This window comes from Quercus suber, unplaced genomic scaffold, assembly GCF_002906115.3.
Source record: "Quercus suber isolate HL8 unplaced genomic scaffold, Cork oak 2.0 scaffold_325, whole genome shotgun sequence".
Lineage (NCBI taxonomy): Eukaryota > Viridiplantae > Streptophyta > Magnoliopsida > Fagales > Fagaceae > Quercus > Quercus suber.
In genome coordinates, this window is record NW_027069778.1 from 807,960 (window position 1) to 824,749 (window position 16,790).

Sequence of the window (16,790 nt, forward strand, 5' to 3'; positions counted from 1 at the left end):
CTCATTTCTCACCCTCTTCAGTTGTGTCGCCAAATAGTTAAAGTTAATAAAGAACACGAGAAGCCTAGTATTGAGCCAATACTCATCCTTCATCAATTGTTAGATGGTTCCTTCCACCTATCAGGTTAAGGCTCAACTTTGATATCCTAAATAATAAATTGTCTCCAAAGGCTTAAGTTAATAGGACATGATGAATGTATCACTTAATCGTTATTTCAACACGTTGTTGCCCTAAAATTTTTAATTTCTAAATTAGAGGTAAGTTGGTACTAAATGAAAAATTATTACTAAAAAAAAAGACTTTAAGCTAATAAGAAAAATTGAATATAATTACTTCTCATTATTCTAACACTTATAAGCGCCCATCAGCTGACTCATAACTTGGTCGACTGAGCCTTTCAATGTCATACTTGGGGCCTTATATATGAGAACTGTGATCTCTTCCCCATGTATGTTTCTCTGGTAGACAACTATTCATGCTCTTCTTTTCTTGTTTCTTTTGATCAGAAAAGAAAAGGAAAAAACATCCACAAACAATTCAAATATAAACTACTTTTGAAATTAGTCTTAGTGACTTCAAATATAGAGAGAGATCCTCAAACACAATCCTTAATGACTTCAAGATCTGAACAGAAAAAGCAAACATCTAAACGATATCAGGAAGTTCTACATTACTTTCGTCCAAATCATCAAGTTCTTCATCTTAAGAGATCTTTGGATTACTCTTCCTGCAATTGCAATATCATACAAAATCGTGAATGGAATAAACAACAAAGGGCACAAGAGAGTAAATAAACATAAACATAGAGTTGCTAGTCCATGTGTGACTTTTTGAATCATTTAAGTATTGCAAACTTGGCTCTTACCAAGCATGGATATAGCAGCAAGACATAAATTTTACCTTGAAAAAGTTATTTGTCAATGACAACGATGCCCAGAGCTTCCCAAGCATTGGTAACTTCATGCTGACTGTGGTACAAGCGCCCAGAAGGGTCATAGTAGTACTGCGCAACAATGTTAACAAGTTCATTACATTAAGCAGGAAAATTGCAAGTAAAATATACTCCTATTTTCTGAATGCAAGGAAAAAGATACTTGACTGTTTATCAAAAAGAAATAGTTGAACGAGTTTTTCTGAAGTCTGCCCTTTTATAACAAAAACAGGAAAAGAAAAGAAGAAGAAGAAGCATATATAGAATCTAAGATTGTAGAAGATGTATAATGGCAACCCAGTATCAATGGTAGAGTCATGAGTTTATCTTTGACGGATCAAAATAAAGTGAGATGATTTTTTTTCTTTACATACTATATATTACATAATATATAATAAGATTTGAATTCTAAATACTAAACATTTTGTAACATGCCTATATATATATATATATATTTAAAAAAAAAAAAAATCACTTTGGAGGGCCATAGCTCCCTAGCACCTTAGTAGCTCCACCATTGTCTTGTAAATTAGCCAAATCCATAAATCCAAGTACACTTGATAACAAGCATGGTATTGTGTTTGATTTAATCTTAGGAAGAATCAAAACCAATCAGAGGTTCATCATCTTGGACCCTTTAATCTAGTGATGTCTCCTATGAGTAGGATTGTTTTAACTGTTTGTCTAGTGTAGAGGAAAATGAACCATATTTTGAATAAATGACTTTCTCTTTTAAAACATTTTATTTATAGATGTTTTGGTGTCCTTTTAAAAATAGTTTAGTTTAGTCAAAATCGATAAGTGATAGCATATCATTTTAATTAGACCAAGTGACGTCAAAAACTTTGTAACTTATAACGTACTCTTCTTTCAGATCTTTGTTTGGAGAATCATAATTTTGAATTTCCTCTCTCCCACTATTATTACTAATCTATTGTTACTGATTTATAACAGTGTTAATTTTTCCTGAAACTACTTCAAACACAATTAGATTATACTTGTGTCCTTAAAAAAAAAAAAAAAAAAAACTTAAAATGGGTGGAATTTGTTGAATTTGATTGAAACAAATAGTCTCGTGTTGTCAAACCAAGGAAAATATGATGTGTGTGGGTTAGGGTTGTCCACAGGTCGTGTTGGGTCGGGTTTGTGTCCAACCCGGATTCGACTAGAATAATTCAGGTGGATTATAAAATAACCCGAAACCAACCTAGAAGATCTTATCGGATCTGCCGGTTTGGGTCTTGTCGATTTCAAGTTGTATTGGGTCGGTCTTAGGTTTTATCATTGGGGTCGATATTTGGCCGGTTCCATTGAGATCTAACCAATATCTGGCCAATTCTGATGAGATCTAGTTGAGATCTGGCTGGATCCGACGAGATCTAGCCTAGATTTAGTCGGATAATGGCGAGATCTCGCTCAATCTCAAAGGATTTGGACTAAATCTAGATGAGATCTAGCCAGATTCGGTTTGAAATCCTTGAAAAATTTCCAGAAATAATAACTATTATGGGCAAGTCAAGTTTCGCAAGTTTTGAGAAAGGAAACCTGTAGTCAACCTGACGGTGTTGGGTTTAGAGAGATTTGGACCCGCATCCAACCGACGGAGTTGTTGAATCAGGTGGCGACGGGTCGGATTTGGGCAGGTTGGCTGAGTTGCCGCCCACCCGCCCGACGAACCTGTGGGGAAAGGTTGCACATTAACAATCCAAAGGTATAAACCCCAAAAATAAAGCCTTTTTTTTTTTTTTTGGTGAAACAAGAATTTTCTTCCTTTCTTGTAGAAATTTTTTGTTGGAATAATAAAATATCGCACAATATCATTGTACATCATACGTACATACACATTATTACTTTCATATTTAAATGTAGACTACAGAATATATATATTTTTCTTTTTTCAAAACCCATCATATACCTTCTTTAGGGTTCTTATCATATGTTTTTTTTTTTTTTTTGAGAAGAATGTAAGCAATCATATGTTTTTTTCTAGACCAATGAAAATCACATAGAAGTCTTTATAGGTGGATCGTTTTGGCATAAAACCAAATTTCGATGTTCTTGTTTCATGTAAAAATACAATACATACTTTTTTTTTCTTTCTTTTTTGGAGTGATAATCTAATAAATAGTTAAATACCCTTGAATAACATTTAAGTAATAAAAAAGAGGATGCAAGATTTATGTTAAAAAAGAAAATTAAGGAAGAGGTGTATAATAAATTAATAATATTGTTACCCTATAGACCCTGCCAGTCTGCTTGACTCGCTCCTCAGCGACCCAACCTGGGAGGAGCCAGCCAAAACCATTGCAACTGTTGTCATGGAAGGTGCACCTAGTCCCATCGCGGACTCCCCTTCTTCGATTTTGCAGAACTTTGTATATAGTAGACCATGTCAGTGGTGATAGTAATGTGTGAATATGGTTGTTCCTGTTGTTGGCTTGTGCACCTTGTGCCTGTGCATGGCTTCGCTGCTGATTACGACTACGCTCCATGGCCAACAAAATTTTCTTTCGAATGGGGAAATTTTTTTTTTTTTTTTGCTACTCAGCGATAAGCAGAAGTAATGTGATTGGAAAATCTTGCTTTTATGCCGCTATAAATTGGCTTGTTTTGGACAGTAACTTAAATAATTACCTTTCATCTCCCTATATTTCCTTTTATCACTATTTGTGCCAACATTATTTATGTTTTGTCCCCAGCAAAACAAGAAATTATGTTTTGTTTTCAACATATATAGATTAATACAAGTTTACTATAGATGGCCTACACCTCCTTAGTTTTGTCATTTAAGGAAACAATACAATCCTAACCTAAGATTTATGAAAATTGGATAAGAGACTTAGGGAACAAGAAAACAACGTACACACACGATCACTTGATTTATGCGGTTTATCCAAAACTGAGCTTACGTCCATGAAGTTGCCGCAATTTTATTATAATCTCCAAATTGTACTATTTTTAGGACTACATGAAGGTGTGAAATTAATTTAATGAACTTAGGAGTTCAATATATTCTTAAATATTGAAAATATCGTAATAACCGTATGAACAGTTACCCAACAAGGTAGATCAGGTTTCAGACATCCCATCACTAAACATAATTTGTATCCATTATTAGCAATTCTTATTTGCCAATTTTATCTTTTTTCAAATGCTAAAGATTACTTCCTTAAAAAAAAAAAAAAACTAAAGAATGTGAAAAAAATGAAGATGCAAAACTCCTTCAAAAATACGTACAAATGATATTACTAAAAAAGTATTTCAATAAGTTGGTTCTTATAAGAATACGAGAAATATATACCAGGAAAATTTCTAATAAACTAAAATATAAGAGTCCCCATGCAAATATCAGATTGTTAATATATATATATATATATATTTTGCTACTTGAAAGTCTTAAATGTAAACATATAAATTTTTTTGGGCTGATTAATATGAACACATAATTAACATGCCAGATTTAGAGATGAGTTATTGCTGTATTCATGCAAAAATCCATGTGGATTTTGGTTGTCATTTGGGGAGAAATTATAACATCCATATGGTGGACAAGCGATCTGGTCTACCATTCCACTAAAAAACTGTCATTTGTTCAAAATTGTTAGTTAGAAATTTTTTTTAAACAGAAATTAATTACTGACTCAGCAATTTTAAATAAATGGAAGTTTTTTTAGTGGAATGGTAGACAAGTGACATGGTCCATCAGAAGACTCTATAATTTCTCGTCATCTGGGTTAGATTCCTGAGAGGCACAATTTCGAATATTCTATAACTTTTAAATAATGAGCATAAATTGACTTGCTTAGACTTCCTTTTCTTTTTTTTTTTTTTTTTGGAGAAAACTTGTTTAGACCTTTGTGATGAAGTATACCATAATTATTCTCCAAAAGAAAAAAATACCATAATTATATCTCTAAAACGTTAAGAACTTTAGTTCAAACTTCATACAATAATGAATTAAGACTTATTTAGCAAGACAAACAAATTAATCATTTCCTTAATTTAATTAATTTGTATGAACTTACTTACTGGTTAGCTCATTTCTTACTGTAAAAATTAATTAAGTGGAGATAAAGTAACAGGAGTACTAATAATAACAATTAAATGGCAATTATTGGCAATGCCAACTTGGTTATTAAAGTACCATGTAAAAACAATGTAATAAAGACCTATTTAATTAGTATTTACAAAGGAAAAAATTAATGCCACCAGCCTACCATAAACAGGTTTCTTGCCAATTAAAATCTGTGTTTTGTACTTATTAGTGATTATCTGGCCATGTACAACAGTTAGGAAGTTTAGTTAAACTAGAAAAAGTAGTGTAAAACTAAGATATGCATCCTATATATACACATATAGGCCATATACATATTTCAGTATTCAATTTGGCTTGTTTGGATTTCAAACTTCAAAGTGTAAATAATAGGAGGCAAAAGTAACATAAATACATAATCCCCCAATTTTGTCAATGAAAGATCATATATATATATATATATATAACAGTAACAATCATCACAATGAGATAGAAATCTATTTGGAACATCAAAATCCATCTAAAAATTAAAGGGCCACATTCGAACATATTAAACATTGCTACGGTATCTAATTTTAACAGAGTTTTTTTTTTTTTTTTTTTTTTTGAAGCGATGCATTACCCAAACACTTTTGGGAAGATAAGTTTCTAAGGTAGATCTATTTGAATTACAAAAGCATAAAATTTAAAAAGCACACATAATCCAAGCATGTAATAGTAATACAACTATCCATGCATTATATATAGATGGCAGTTTTTTCCCCCAACTGAGCTTAATACGGCGGAATAACATCATCAACAAAAGCATGGTAACCTGGGTCACATAGCCAGAGGCTGGTTAGGTGAACATGAGAAGTGCAACGCCTGTGGACTTCTTCCATGCCCCAGATGATAGTTTCAGCTTTGATAGGATTAATGATGTTAATTATTGGCTTGTCTTCGTCTTCGGCGCCAATCCTCGACTCATCCCACTGCTTTGCAAGAACATGTGTTAGGTAATGCAGTGGCTGCCCGTAAAATTCCATCATGGATCTCGCTAATCCTTGCCATGTGATGAAGACAACATCAGATCCATGAGTTGGAGGGATTGGAATTTCTTTCATGTGTTCTTGGTACTTTTTTGCTTGTTCAATCACCGAATCTGCATTACGAAACACAATCATGTTTCATGTATTTTATTCTTGGTACTGGATTAGAATTTTAGTGGAACAATTTCGTGATTAACATTGGGTTTAAGTATATATGACTTATATAACAATTAATGAATATGAATTTTTTCTTCATTAGAAGCAATATTAGAACCTAAAACTTAATTATATCTCCAGCTCAAATCCACTGATTACTAGCTAAACCATAGCAAAGAGATTTGTAGGAAAATCATGATTATCATTGAGCCAATGTGTTAGGCTATTTTGAGGGCAAGCACATGTATCTTGACTGTAATGAACTTAATTAAACTTAGCAAGATAAGTTATGACATTATGCGGAATAGCAGTTGATTCATACCATTTCATGCACCAATAATTCCCAATACAAAACAAAAAATGTGTTCCTCAAGGAAAAAATTGTAGTGTTTTGCCTTATTTCCCAAACTAATTAGGGAAATGCTCCTCTTTTGTAATTCGATTTGAGATAAATTGAGTTAAAAAAAAAAATTTAGAGCCTTATAGTAGCGTTTTAAAGAGCCTATAGTGACGTTTTAAGGATCTATAGTAGCGTTTTGTAACTCGATCTCAATAAACTCGAGTTATAGGCAATTTTTTTTTTTTTTTTGCCTATAACTCAAGTTCATGGAAGTTGAGTTACAAAGTGCCACTTAAGGTTCTTAAAATGTCACTATAGGCTCTTTAAAAATGCCACTATAGGGCATAACTCGATTTTTCTTAAATCGAATTTCAAAAGAGGGGTATTTCCCTAATTAGTTTGGGTAAAGGGGCAAAATGCTACATAATTTGCACGAAAACGGCATTTGCCCATTTTCTCTTGTTCCTTAAACAAAAAACAAAAAAAAAAAATGTGAGAACCAATTAATGAATTTACTTGTGTGCCTATAGTATCAAAGTCAACAAATCTTGTACTCAAAATCGTGATACCAATATCTTGATAGCATATTTCAAGTCAATATTATCCACCTTATACATTTGAGATAAGTGTTTTATTCTTTAATATATCTTTACACTTAGGCATGGTAATAATTTGAACTATTTATGATCTAGATTAGTTGGTAATAATTTGAACTATTTATGATCTAGATTAGTAGACTTCATACTCATGAATCAAAATATTGTTGGATCCATTATGATATTTTGGGTGAACATATTCGATCTGCCACACCTATTTCCAACTAAAAAGTAGTGTTGATTAAATCTGTAAAATTGAAGCTTGATTAAGCTTCATATCTAAAGTTTGAACTTATTGATAGACTCATCAAGTATATTATCCATCTTATCTAAGGATAAAAAGATGAAAAGATTCCTTCAAAGAAATTAAAAATGAAAAGATATTTAAGGTATCTAATTTGTATTCATTTTTCTTATGGACTTAAAGCATGGATTTTTGGATTGTGCGCAGAAACTTGGACTAGATGTAACATTAGGGAAAAAATGTCCAAAAGGAAAGATCAAACTTAAAAAGTAGATAGTAAAAGAATTTTAGCATTCTAAACCTGGATCTTCCTTGAATGCCTTCACATTCTGGCTACATTCCTTGTCACCAATTTTTTCTTTTTTATTTCTCTTCCTTTTACTACATTCCCACTTAATGTCCTTTCCCTCGTCGATTTCATTTTCCTTCTTGTTTCGCTTCAATGCCCGAGGGCCATGATAGTCACTTAGATTATCGGACTCTGTATCTGAATCTGATACCAATAGATGCTTAGTGCATGCAGGATTTTGTCGCCGCAACATCTGAGTGCTTGAGCCAAACAAATTAGAGTAAGAGAAGATGGAGAAGGGGAGAAGATGCGTTATCGGATTTTTTTGGGTGAAATTAGATGATATTTATAATCCCATTATATAATATATTCGAATAAATTCAACTACGGCAATTTTATTTATTTATTTATTTATTGGCATTTTTTTTAATATAGAGACTTGACATATGTCAAATCGGGTTATGTCAGTTTTAATTTTGGTTGAAAAGTTATTTACTTGAACCCAACTTAGCATTGATCCAATTTTCTTCGATTCAAAAACTTTCTTACCAGACAAAATTGGCCTTTGCCTTTTTCGGGCAAAATAAGTAGCATTCTGCCCCATTTTCCAAACTAATTAGGGAAATGTCATTCTTTTGAAACTCGACTTTCTTTAAATCGAGTTAAGCTTTATAGTGACGTTTTTAAGGATCTATAGTGACGTTTTTAAGGACTTATAGTGACGTTTTGTAACTTGAGCTCCATGAACTTGAGTTATACGTAAAAAGATTGTATATAACTCGAGTTTATGGAGCTCGAGTTACAAAACGCCACTATAGGTCCTTAAAAACATCACTATAAGGCTCCAGATTTAAAAAAAAAAAAAAAAAAAACTCGATTTTGAGTAAGTCGAGTTTTAAAAGAGGAGTATTTCCTTAATTAGTTAGGGAAATGGGGTAGAATGCTACTTATTTTGTCCGAAAAGGGCAGAGGCCAATTTTGTCCCTTTCTTACCTAAATGCATTTGTTATTTTAGGTTTTAGTGGTTAGGTTGATTTCATACATAAAATTACTAAGTTTGGTTGATTACATGGTTTAAGGTCAACTTGAATCCCAACCCATTTGGTAATCGATACAAGTTGAAGTTGACACAACTTCCGTCATGTAATTAACTAAAATCTCTATGAAAATAATGCTTATTGTTACTTAACCGTGAGATACATGGATGAAAATTCTTACATATTATTTAATGATTTTTATTTTTTTATTTTTTTACTTATCACTTTTGAGTTTGATTAACTAAGGGTACGTTTGGTACACTAAATAAATATTACAATAGAAATTGTAATCTTTATTACTAGTAATAAAATGTGTTGTAATGTAATAACTAAACATATTCATTAGTTTGGTTGTGAGTTATAACATTAGAATGAAACTTAACATTTATTTTAGGAAATATCTTATTTATACAATTATATCTCCTTAAAAATTGTTATTTTTTATAATTTTTTATTTTTATAATTGTTAGATGTATATGGAAAATTTGTTTATTTAGAAATATATTAAGTTTTGAAATTATTATACTTACTAAGGAATAACTAATACCACCTTTTAAAGAGGAATAGTTATTCCTCATTTTGAAGAATAGCTATTCATAAGGAATGATTATTCATTGTAATAAAAACATAACCAAATTAAAGAATATCTAAACCATATGAATAACTATTATATTACAACGCCTTTTACAGTCTACCAAACATGCCCTAAATATCCCCTACAAAAAGTTGTCAAAATAGTTCTTACACCATTCGAGAAATAAACTGAAATCATATTAATCGACGAGAGAATATTTAATCAAAATACTTCATGCCACCAATAGAATCCGACATTTTCTTTCGAGATTCCATTGTTTTGGTAGGATAATATCAAATTGAATGCATTTCCAAATAAAGAGAGTTGCCAAGGTTGTCCTTAAAAGGAAATGACAGCTCATTCACCTTAATTATGTATAAAGTGAGGCATTAAATATTTTTCCTTTTTAAAGATATATATCTAATTAATAACTTAGCATTACTATCCATGGTAGTAATTAATTACAAATAATGACTCTGCTATGTCATTAATAATTTTTAAAAGATGAATTAAAAATAGCACTTTCCTGTCATTATTAAAAATTAAGACTAATAACTTCTTCATAATGCTCCCATTAATTGAACTTAGTCAATTTAAGAAGCGGTGCTCCAAAAATGAAAGAAAAAGAAAAAGAAAAAAGTTGGGATAAAGTTGCAAAGGGGGTTTAGCTTGTGTCTAGTGGCCAGTGCCACTGGAAATATTGCGATGCAGACATGTGTCCAAGACTGGACACGTGTCCGTATCTTAACAGGTCCAATGGCCACTAAAAACAAGCCGGATCCTTGCAAAGGAATCAACTGAGCTCATGCATGTAACTGTGGCACAGAATACCAAGAAGCTCTTGGAGTTTGAAATTTGAGAACAATGCAAAGATAGAGTCAGTTTAGGATTTGCTTATTTTACTGAATCTGAATTTGTTATTATTGAAAGTACTATAGATAAAAGTAAAAATTAGCTGAAATAGTATAGTGAGACATATGAATAATACCAAAAAGTGCAATAGGACCCATAAATAATAACAAAAATAAACTAAATAGTAAAATAAATTGACAAAAATAATCTTTGCTAAACGGACACTTAGAATAGTCAAACCCTTTTAGATCCATTTAGGTCCTAGCTATGGAAGTGATTACATTTTTTTTATTATAAACTATGGAAGTTGATCGTAAACTGATTTAGAAAAAGAAAAATAGAAAGAAAAGTGAATTGTAAACCAATTGGTGCAAAACTTATCAATTTTCTCAATTGGTTTACAATTCACTTTTTTTTTTCTTTTTCTGAATTAGTTTACAATCAACTTCTATAGTTTATAAAAAAAATAAAATGTAATCACTTCCATTGCTAGGACCTGAATAGGTCCAAAGGAACCTAACCGTTCTGCAACAAAATCCACACATGGCTAATATGCAAGTCTAACTTTGGATTGTTCTCAAATTTCAAACTACTATGGAAGTGATTACATGGTGCAAAACTTATCATTTTTCCAAAGATGTGGACACCATACTGTATTTATTTTGCCAATACTATTTATTGCATAGCATGGTGAACAGGTATAAGATCTTCCTTTGAAAAATACTGCTCAAAATATTCGTCAACACCAAACTTTTAGGTGCGAAGCTAGACATTTTTGTTTGGGGGGCTAAGTTTTGGCACTAATATATTGATCAAGACAATCTCTCTCTCTCTCTCTCACTCACTTGCACACTACAAAAAATGAGGGCTATAGCCGCATTTCTAAAACGCAGCTATAGACCCTAAAAATGTGGCTATAGGCCCATTTGGTCTATAGCCACGTTTTCTATAGTTGCGCTTACACATGCGGCCTAAACTTTGTGACTATAGCTCCTGCAAGTCTATAGTTGCGTTTTTTTTTTTTTTAAATGCGGCTATAGACCATGTTTGGATTGCATTTAAGAAACGTGGTTGTAGGTACAGTTTTGGTTGCGTTTTAGAAACACGGCTAAAGCCTCCTACAGCTGCATTTTAGAAACGCAGCTAAAGCCTTTACAAGGTTTTTGCCTATAGTCGCGTTGTTGGAAATTTAGACCCCTTAAACAACCAGATTGCGTAGCCTAGATTAATTAGCCAAGTTGTTACTTAGTCAAATTAAGCAATTCTAGGTTAAAACAATCCAAACAATCATATCAAGAATATAAAGCAGCGGAAAATAAATAACACAAGATATGATCACCCAGGAAACCACTCGGTAAAAACCTGGGGAGGATTTGACCCACCGATCCTCAAGGCTAACCTGAATTCACTATGAAAGAATTGAAGTTCATACAAAAGGACTACAAGCTCCCCGCTCGACTTCCTAATGCTACCCACCAGTAGAACTTCCTGACACGACCACGCGCAGGCTCCGAATCCACGGACTACTTCTTTCTTGAATTCTCAATCAGCTACAAGCTCCCCGCTTGCTTTTCTTTTAATCTCCAATGGTAGCAACCTTGTTGATCATCAAGATGTTGAAATAATCTCTACCTTAAAAACCCTAAGTTTATGTGAAGGAAAGCTCCTCAAGGATCTCACAAGAGATTCACATAAACCGCAAATATGAGCAACAAAGACTTAGAGAGGTTTTGGTACAAAACCCTAAAAATAAAAGGAGGCACAAGAGGCACTCTAATCTCTCTTCAGAAGTCCCAAAAACGTTCTAGGGTTTTCCTTATATATAGAGTGTTTTACTTGAACCCCAAGACGTTTAAATAGAGTTTGGGCTGAACTGGAACTCTGCAGAAAAATAAATCTGTACGTGGTTCGATCGATCGAGTCTAATTTTCGATCATCGAGCCTTACAGATTTAGTCCAATAAATCTGCACTCACTCGATTCCAGTTTTACAAATAAACATACTTTGAGCAAGCCTAAACAAGACTAAACAACCTGTTTTGATCATGGTTTGCCAACACTACACATTAGAGTTCTAAATACATAAAATCCTAAATCTTTAGAACCTAACAATCTCCCCCTTTGGCAATCCGTGACAAAACACAAACTAAAAGCTCAAAGTTTACAAAGTAAAAGCCCATTACAAAAATAATGCTCATAACAACAAATCCAATCTTAACTACTATCCATCAGTTGCAAGTGTAGACAGCAGCTCAATTGAATCAACCTGTATATTTCCTGAAACACTCAACAAACGCATAAACGCATGTGTGGAAAAAATACAAGTAAACCAAAATTAAATTCTTGACTTCACAAAACACAAAACAAAGACATATATCATGAAGAACTCATAAATATAAATCAATGAGCAGTGAACAAGAAACAGAAATAAAAACATAAGTAAACTAACTCTCCCCCTAAGTTAGATACAACAAAAAGTTTTTATTTTCTTCCCTTTTAAAAATAATTTCAACTCCCCCTAAACAGGACAAACATGATTCCCATAAATCAATAATTTCTCCCCCTTTTGTCACGTATTGACAAAGACAACTCGTACAAAGAGTAAACAGTCAACATACGCAATAAAGGATAAGAGAAAATAGAGAATCAAGGGGAACACAAAACAATTCACTCTATAGAAAATAGAGACAGCTCCCCCTATGAATAACACAGGTAAAAAAAACTTTTCTCCCCCTATAAAAATAGGAAAAACAAAACAAGTTGTGGGAAAAATAGTTTTGGGGAAAAATAAAGGAGGGGGGGGGGAATCAGCAGCAGCAGCAGCATCACCAACAGGATCAGGTACATCCTCACTAGCAGGACCAAAGTGAAAAACTCACAAACCAATAGTTAAAACAAAGGTGAGGATACACATGAAGAAAAATATTCTCTCTTTCAATAGAATGCAAACATGGCACTATGTGACCCATAAACAGTTGCATGAGTAGAGAAAATAATTGCACATTGATTATCTATCATATCTCTTAAGAAAAATATTTTCTACAATTCATACATAAAAATAGCATATACTAGAAAGTACATAAGTCAAAAATTAATCAATCAATTTTTAGATCAAGTTGAGTACCCAATTTAGCAAAGTGTATGCATGCTATGTATGAAAACAATGAGAGATATGACTGCAAATCTGCAAAATGGATACAGAAATCAATGCAATGCATGTGAATCCTAAACACAAACCAAGGGAGACTGCAAGTTAGCACAAAAATCAATAGAATAAAATTCTATATGATGCATGAAACAATTACAATGCCATGATGCATGTACTAATGCAGTGAGCGATTAAGTTCAATTGAGATTAAATTGACAAAATTGGTTTGAGCATAGAGTTTCTAACAAAAACCCAAAAATTTGAAAATCACTTGTTGAATTTTTAAACAAATTGATGAATTGAGCATCACATAACACAACTCACAGAGTATAATGCTTAATTTCATCAATACAACAAGCCAATTTCATAAAATTCAACTCAATTTCACAAAAGCCCCAATTCGGATCAAGAACAAACCCTTTTTAAAAACCTGATTCGCGACTTTCGATTGATCGAAAAATACATTTGATCGATCGAATGAAACAGTCATTTTTAAACAAATTAAAGCACTTTTTCGATTGATCGAAAAACACACTGGATCGATCGAATTGGGCAGAGACTCACTAAATTTTGAGAAAAATCACAGTTTTGAAAGACACAAACCTAATTTTGAAAAACAACTCCTCAAAGCATTAACCAAAGAAAGCAAAATGCATGAGTATGAGATGGAATGCTTTTTCAAAAACCCAAAATTTTGAACCCAATTTTCTCAAAACAAATTTCAATCATTCTCCCATTGAAATTTTATTAAGCAACTAATATGTTCTGCACAAATCTTAAGATATTTTCAAAATTTTCAAACTTGAAACACATTTTGCATTAAGATCAAGGAACTTTTAATCTTTGATGGCCACAACAAAATCACACACAATATAATGTACCAAATTTAACAAAGAGTAACTTGTGTAGTGTGTGCAACTAGCAAAAGCTTGAGATGATGTGAGGTGATATGTGAATAGCAATCAATCACAAAGTCTACAAAATTCATCACATAGAATTTAAAAGAGACTATCACCTAAAGAGTTAATCATATAACTCCCACATCTCCTGAACAAAAGCTTGCAATCTAAGTTTCTTGCATTTTTGCCTCTTATTTGTATGAGATGGCATTCAGCCTAATAGTACACACCGGTTTGAATTAAGTGAATTGGCATCAAGCCTAATAGTACACACCAGTTTTAAATTAATTTGAGGCTACACCTTATGTTCTTTTTGTGCATGTGCTACACTTTCTCGAGCACAGAATCTTATGATATGCACTAAGGTGTTCATGATTGGCTAGTGAACAGTGGTGAGATGGTTATTTATGCCTTTCTCAAAAGGATCAAGTCCGACAGTCAAATAACATATGACTTCATGATTAAGACAAGGAATTAAAAACCATACACATCTTTCCCACACAACATGCACTACAAAACTTCAACTAGTAAAGTGCAATAAATAAGTTATCAAAGCTAAACAAGGTACATAAACATGTTATGTAAAGATAATATGGCCAATCCTTGATTATAAATCCAAGATATATAATACAAAACACAAAAATCTTTTTGGTTTTAACAAACTTTATAACCAAAAACAAAAAAGCACATATTATGCTAAATGAACAATGCAAATGCAATGCATGACAGTGCAAAACTAAGCTATAAAGGTACACAAACAAGAAATATCAATTTCTTAATTAACCCTTGAGTACATGTACAAACTAGTACATACTCATTCAAAATCAAAAATAGCTTAGCACAAACTATTCAAGTTTCTCCACAATGTCAGGCATGTTCTAAATCAAGAGAGATATAACAATTCATGTAATCCTCAAAAAGAAAAACTAGACACAAAATAAAATATTTTTGTCTTTTTGAAATTTTTCAATGTTTTTGGATTTTTTTTTTTTTTAAAAACAACCTAAAAAAAACAAAACAACCAAAAACAAAAAACAAAACATGTCCACAAATAATTAAAGAATTAAATCAAGGACAAGTTAGCAACACTCACCTTGGAGAATCTTTTCTCACCCATTTAGCACGAGTATTCGGCTTTGTAGGTGAAAATCCATGAGAAGTAGAGTGCATTTGAGGAATTACACCAATCTTTTGAGAGAGACTGAAATCCTGCAAATTCCTTTCACAAACCAACAAGCTCAAATTTTTCAAAAGCATATGAAATAATTTATTTGAACCTATGGCAGGAGAAATATCATCACATATCCTAAATTGAAACATAGAATGCTTAAATTTTAATTTATGACAATTAGGACGAATGTGACCGAGACACCACAAAAGTGACAAACAGGAACAAATTTAGGAACATCAGTATTCCTAATAGCAAATCTATTCTCAGATTTTGGTTTTTGCCTCAACAAAGAACAATTTGGTCTAATATGACCAACAACACCACAAAGGTGACAAGTAGGCACAAAAACAGATTTATTATGCTCTCTAACAGTAGGATTAGACTTAGGTTTAGAAACTTCAGCGTCTACATCAGAACTTTTACCTTTGTCTAACCTAGCAAAATAAGCCTTCTCTTTTTATTCCTCTTAAAAGGAGGGATATAAACTTTCTCAGTTTTAGGCTTAAGAGAAACAGAAACACTTCTGTTATCATCAACAAGTTTGGTATTAGACAAATTTTCCAATTTAGCTTCAGCCTCAGCTAACTTTTGTTCCAAACTTTTCATCTTCTCATCTTGAGAGGAAATTTGATTTCTCAAAAATTCATTCTTTTTATTAGACTCATCTAATCTCACAATCAAATCCTCTTTTTCAAGATTACCAATTTTAACTCTTCCTTGAATTTCTTAGAAATTTTCAAAGATTTAGATAATTCCTTACGAAGAGTTTCAAAAGCATCAAAAAAATCAACAGAAACAATAGTGTCCTTTTTATTCAAAACATCACAGGCATCAATAAAATCAGCAGAAGCATGAGCAGAAATATGATCAGAAAGACACTTCAAATTATCATGACAACAGGGGTCAAGGATCAGCTCTTAGATCAAAAGATCTAAACAAGAAGAGCTACCCGCTCTGATACCACTTGAACGGTTTTAGACCCCTTAAACACACAGATTGCGTAGCCTAGATTAATTAGCCAAGTTGTTACTTAGCAAATTAAGCAATTCTAGGTTAAAACAATCCAAACAATCATATCAAGAATATAAAGCAGCGGAAAATAAATAACACAAGATATGATCACCCAGGAAACCACACGGTAAAAACCTGGGGAGGATTTGACCCACCGATCCTCAAGGCTAACCTGAATTCACTATGAAAGAATTGAAGTTCGTACAAAAGGACTACAAGCTCCCCGCTCGACTTCCTAATGCTACCCACCAGTAGAACTTCCTGACACGACCACGCGCAGGCTCCGAATCCACGGACTACTTCTTTCTTGAATTCCTCAATCAGCTACAAGCTCCCCGCTTGCTTTTCTTTTAAGTTCCAATGGTTGCAACAGTAATGATCTTCAAGATGTTGAAATCATCTCTACCATGAAAACCCTAAGTTTTGTGTAAAGGAAAGCTCCTCAAAGATCTCACAAGAGATTCACATAAACCACAAATAT